We start from the raw sequence: 6,149 nt of genomic DNA, 5'->3' as shown, positions 1-6,149 counted from the left end.
GAAAAAAAAAAAAAAAAAAAAAAAAAAATAGGAAGGAAATTCTGACACATGTTACAACATGGATGAATATTTAGGACATTATGCTAAGTGAAATAAGCCAGTCACAAAAAAGACAAGTACTGTATGATTCTACTTGTATGAGGTACTTAGAATAGCCAAATTCATAGGGACAGAAAGTAGAATGGTGGTTGCCAGGGGCTGAGGGGAGGGGAAAATGGGCAGCTATTTTTTAATAGGCACAGAGTTTCAGATTTGCAAGATGAAAAAATTCTGGAGATCTATTGCACAACAACGTGAATATGCTCAACACTACTGAGCTATACACTTAAAAATGGCTAAGATGGTGAACATTTTTTTGTTTTTGTTTTGTTTGTGTTTTGTTTTGTTCTTTTGGCAGCTGGCCAGTATGGGAATTGAAACTGTGGACATTGGTGTTATCAACACCGCACTCTAACCAACTAAGCTAACTGGCCAGCCCAAAGATGGTAAATTTTATGTTATGTATTTTTTACCACAGTAAAAAAGAAAGAAAGAAATGACATGGTGTCTGGAACTCAATTCTGAATATTCCACTGGGGGAGTTGAAGTACAGATAAAACAATTTTAGTTATATGTTGATTTTTTTTTTTTTTTTTGGTGGCTGGCGGGTATAGGGATCCAAGTGAACCCTTGACCTTGGTGTCATAACACCATGCCACAACCAACTGAGCTAACCAGCCAGCTGCACATGTTGATCGTTGTTGAAGCTAGATGATAGATACTGAGGGCCTATTTTACTAGTATTTCTTCTTTTATGTAAGCTTAAAAATATCCATAATAAAAATAATAAACACTTTCAAAAGTAGGTTTCAAAATAATACCAGAGATTTTTGGATGCAGTGTGTAGGCAAAAGCGATGGCTAGAAAAATACACAGAAAAGTGTTAACGATGATAAAGTCTGGGATGTCGAATTATAAATGATCTTTCCCATATTCAAATTGTTTGCAATGATCGGATATTACATTTTATCATTAGGAATATCAGAGGAAGTAAAAAAAAGATTTTTAAAAAACAGAGAAAAATATCAATGAAAGTAAATGAAGCTATATTTCTAAGAATATTTAGTGTAACTCTTAGAAATAGTAAATAGGGAAAAAATTCCATAGTGGAATGATTTAGTAAATTATGGTACAGACTTAATGTGCCATAAAGGAAGAGTATGCAGCCATTTAAAAGGATGAATCTTGACAATTTCCCTCCTAAATGTTTTTACCAATTGCACTTCCTCTGAGAGTGAATCAGAAGAACTATTTCCTGACATTCTTGTCAGTGTTGTATATTATCGACCTGTCCTAATGCGAAAATCAAAAAATGACATTTTCTTCTTCTATATTGGAGTTTTGTTTTGCAGCTGGTCAGTATGGGGATTGAGTGCTGGACCTTGCTGTCATCAGTACCATGCTCTAACCAACTGAGAGAATCGGCCAGCCCTATATTGGAGTTTTAACAAATCGTTATTGAGTTTAAGCATGTTGCCAGGTGGAATCAGCCCTACAACATGTTGGGCAAAGGGACTGCTGGTGGTTAGGGAGCAGGGAATGGTGTGGTCTTGGGTCTGGGGAGCTCAGTGCAGAGAAGTTGCTGTGGTCCTGTCTCCACGTACCACAGGAATCAGATTCACTGAAACTTAGTTAAGAATCTGGGGGAATCAAGAAGCTCCTGAATGGGCCCTGTTCTTTAGTGTATCATCCTACCTGAGGATGAGCCCAGAGGGGCAATGCTATCCCTGTTCTCACTGCAAAACTACTCCCCGTTATGCCTCTACTGTGAGCATATGCCATGCTACAAGCCTGACAGTCTCTGCACGGGGGAGGAATTTACTGTTATCAAATGAAAGTAACTTTATTGCGTTGGGGAGTGAGTGCTATAGGGTGTTGAGTCTCCATGCATGTCTTTAATGTGTACTGCACACATTCAAACCAAATTTGTATTTAAAAATCCTGCTTAGGAAGGGTGAAGGACTTCTTAAAGAAAAGCACAAATGCACAATCTACAAGGAAACAATTTGATAAATATCATTACATTAGAGAATTTCTGCTCAATTAAGGAAACCATAAAGTTAATAGACATATGAAAAATTGTGAGAAGATATTTTAAATGTCTTACACCAACCAAGGATAATATCTAGTATATACAACTAACTCATCCAAATTAGCAACCACAACAAAAAGGTAGGAACTCCAACAGCAAAATAGGCAAAGCATCTGACAGGCAGATCACAAGAGAGATGCTAAGAAACATATGAAGAGATATTTGAACTCAATAGTTAGAGAAATGAAAGTTAAAACAACTAGGATGTATTATTTATACCCACCAGATTTTCATAAATTGGAGAGCTGGATCATGACAAGTATTGGCAGGGATGAGGGGATAAAGGAACTCCATGCCCAGTGGGTGACAGCAGCTCAGACTTCAGCAGTTCATCAGCTACGGTTTAAATCTCATACCCATTCCTGGCTCTAATGGCTCTAATCACTCCTGGTAAGCTGTGATTCTCTGTATTTGTCTGTCTTTCCAGTTTTCAGGGCATCAGTTTGCCCTATGACCTCAATTCTCTGATAAATCTAGAAAGAGTTGTTGTTTTTCGGCTTGTTCAGCTTTTTTCTTGTTGTGAGGATGGGAGTGACAACTTCCACACTGCAAGGTAATGGTGGTTGGTGGGCTTTTGTGATGTGGGTGTTCTAAGGGGCCAGTGGCTAGTGACTGTAGGTGGCTTTTGTTCTGTGTGGTCTGTGTGGGGCCTTAGTCTTATAAAATATATGCCATTTAGTGATTAAGTGTCAGTAATTAAGCAGTTTGGAGTTCAATTAAGTTGGTTTCCTGGGAGACAGTAGATGCAGGTGATTCTGGATCAGTATTTGTTAATCAACAGCAGATTCTGGGGTCAGTGTTGCTGAGCATATGATACAGTGATCAGGAGCCTTTGGAAGTCAGCAAATGTAGCTTTCCATGGTGGTCAATGATTCACAGACCAGCAATTGCACTTTTTTTTTTTTTTTTAAAAGATGACCAGTAAGGGGATCTTAACCCTTGACTTGGTGTTGTCAGCACCACGCTCTCCAAGTGAGCTAACCGGCCATTCCTATATAGGGATCCAAACCCATGGCCTTGGTGTTATCAGCACCACACTCTCCCAAGTGAGCCATAGGCCGGCCCTCAATCGCACCTTTAGGAGATAGCTATTGAGAGATAGAATATATAACTCCCAAGCATCTAGAACAACCTTGTTGTTGGGGCCATACTGTACATTGTAGGATGTTTAGCAGCATCCCGGGCCTCTACTGACTAGATGCCAGTAGTGCCAACACTCCCCTATTGTGAAAACCAAAATATGTCTTCAAACATTGCTGAATGTCCCTTGGGGGTCAAAATTGCCCCCTGTTAAGACGCACTGATCTAGAAATGTGGCCAAAGAATCACACTGAATATAAATTATTATTTTTATTTATTTATTTTTTTGTCCTTTTTTGAGACCAGCTGCACTGTGCTCAGCCTGTGAGCACTGTGAGTGCACCGGTCATCCCTATATAGGATCCGAACCCGCGGCTGGAGCGCTGCTGTGCTCCTAGCGCCGCACTCTCCCGAGTGCGCCAGGGGCTCGGCCCCTGAATATAAATTATTAAACTCACCTAATAATGATAGAGAATCTCAGGTTGTATATACAGATGAAATATAGCTATATCCAGTTTAGAATGGAAACACGTAAAATGAAATGGAAATGTTGAAAATGATAAGACAGAAGGTGTTTTTTTGTAAGCATGTTGGGTCTAGTTATGCAGCTCACTGTTGCCCTGCACATTTCAATTTGGGGAAATGACTGGATTTCTAGAGGTTAAAGTCCATGGGAATTCAGTTCTGTAATATAGAGGAAGATAATGGTGGGGTTTAGTTGTATTCAGGAAAAGTGTGCGGTTGATGGGAAAGTGTGGAGTCTTAATCATGCTGTTAGCAGGCAGCAGATACTTCATTTTGAGGATGTCTGTGAAGAGAGACAAGCATCCCTGTCCCTGTGGACTGTCTTGATTCTAAATTGAGGTTTGGGGCTGGTGGCAGGTAAGCTGCTGTCTTCTAATATTTTTGATTGCATAAAACTTAAAGCAGACTATATTTCTGGCATGATGGAGTAAGGAGGTTGGCAAATCCTCTCCCCAAAAAGCAATCCTAAAAGCTGGGAAAAAAAACTGTCAAAAAAATCTGTTTCAGTACTTTGGAATTGGAGCAAATGTATACTACAAACTGAGAGGCGTTTAATTCATCAGAATGGCACAACTTGGGCCCAGAACAGTGCAGTCTGTGGTGGGGTTTTTTTCCAGCATGGCCCATCCTTCCTCCAGCTCTGCTGGGCAGTAGTTCCCCCAGGGCAGGCCATGAAAACAACAAACTTCACTGCTGCTGCTGGAGACGGCTAACAGGATTTGGAGCATGGTAGTTTAAGTGACTATCTCAGCAGCAAGCAAATGGGAAGGGTGAGCAGTGCCGTCAGCTTCATCTAATAGCCTGTTTGGGGCAAGCAATGGGCTTGTCTGCTGGGAATTTAACATGGAGATCTGGGAGGCAAAGGGGGCTTGATAAACTCTCTCTATATCCTGGGCAGATTGGAGACTATGTGCACAGGAAGCATAGATTAGAGCAGACCCACACCATCTTCATATCCCCAATCTACTGAGCCTGCGAATGCACAGAGGAGACACAAGCAAGCCCAGCAAAAAGTAAAAGCCAGGTCAGGCTTGTAAAAGGCCTGAAGTTTGAATGTGCTCCCCAGCAGTAAAGCAAGTCGAACATGGCTTGACATGTTTGAGCAGAACCTCTGATCAGTCTTTGGCTGAACCCGAAGCTGTACAGACAAGGGGTGACCCCTATAAAGCCAGCCTGAAGTATACAGAGTGAGAAAAAAGATCTGAGCAGAAACATCAGTGGTTGCACATTGCAGAGGAGACAGACTTCTCAGATTTCATTAAACTATAAAACCTGGTCAAAATACTGTGAGATTCTGTTTTTATTTTCCTCTGTACTCTCCCAGCCTGGAAGTATACATACACCTTCTTTGGTATAGACAGAAAGAGTACCAAGAGAAATCTTCTGTTTCGGGTTTACTGGTTTTCTATCTATGGGTGATAGAAAGTGGGCAAAATCCCCAGGGTTTTGCTGCTGTTGCTTTTCACGCAGGTGATCCTGCAGCAGTGCAGTAGCAGCAGTGGCTGGAGAGATACCTAAAACTAAGAGGAAGGGACCCCTTCTCTATGACCAAAGGAACTGCAGTCCCACAACCATGGGGATCCCTGTTGCTTTTCCACCCCCTATTCTCTTGCTGCATGGCTAAAAGGCAAACCAAGTTGTGGGAAGTGTATGGCAGAGTGTGGAAACTAAAGTCATGGCTTTCTACTCGCAAGAAAAGAAGGAAGGCCACTAGAAGCAGGAAAGTGTCAAGGACACTGTGCAGATGAGAGAATTCAAGAAAATGATCATGAAGTTGTATATAACCTCCTGGGTAGACCCATGAGCTGCATCTGCATGGATCTGACACTAAAGACTAGGAGATTTATTTTTATTTTTGTTTTGTTTTGTTTTGTTTTGCGGCTGGCTGGTAAGAAGACTGAGATCTGAACACAATTAACAAATGCCAACCCCAGGATAACACAGACATTGGACTTGTCAGACAGAGACTTAAAAGCAGCTACTAGGGCCGGCCCAGTGGCGCACTGCTACAGTGCACCGCTTGGGAGCGCAGCGGCGCTCCCACCGAGGGTTCGGATCCCACATACAGACCGGCCGCTCACTGGCTGAGCGAGGTGTGGGTGCAACACCGAGGGTTGCGATCCCGTGGCTGGTCCCGGTCCGGTACGGGCACGACACTGAGGGTTGCGATCCATTGCCGGTCACGAAAAAAGACAAAAAGGAAAAAAAAAAAAAAAAGAAAGAAAGCAGCTACTATAACTATGCTCCAAAAAGTAAGGGGAGATTTTCTTGAAATTGATGGAAAGACAGGAAATATCAGCAGATAATAGAAGCTATTAAAAATGGAAACTGTAATAAGTAAAAAATACAATAACCATAATTTAAAAAGTCACTGGATGAGCTCAATAGTAGAACGGAAATGACAGCAGAAAGA

Source organism: Galeopterus variegatus, unplaced genomic scaffold (genome assembly GCF_000696425.1).
Source record: "Galeopterus variegatus unplaced genomic scaffold, G_variegatus-3.0.2 Scaffold1127, whole genome shotgun sequence".
Classification (NCBI taxonomy): domain Eukaryota; kingdom Metazoa; phylum Chordata; class Mammalia; order Dermoptera; family Cynocephalidae; genus Galeopterus; species Galeopterus variegatus.
This window is presented reverse-complemented; position numbering follows the sequence as displayed.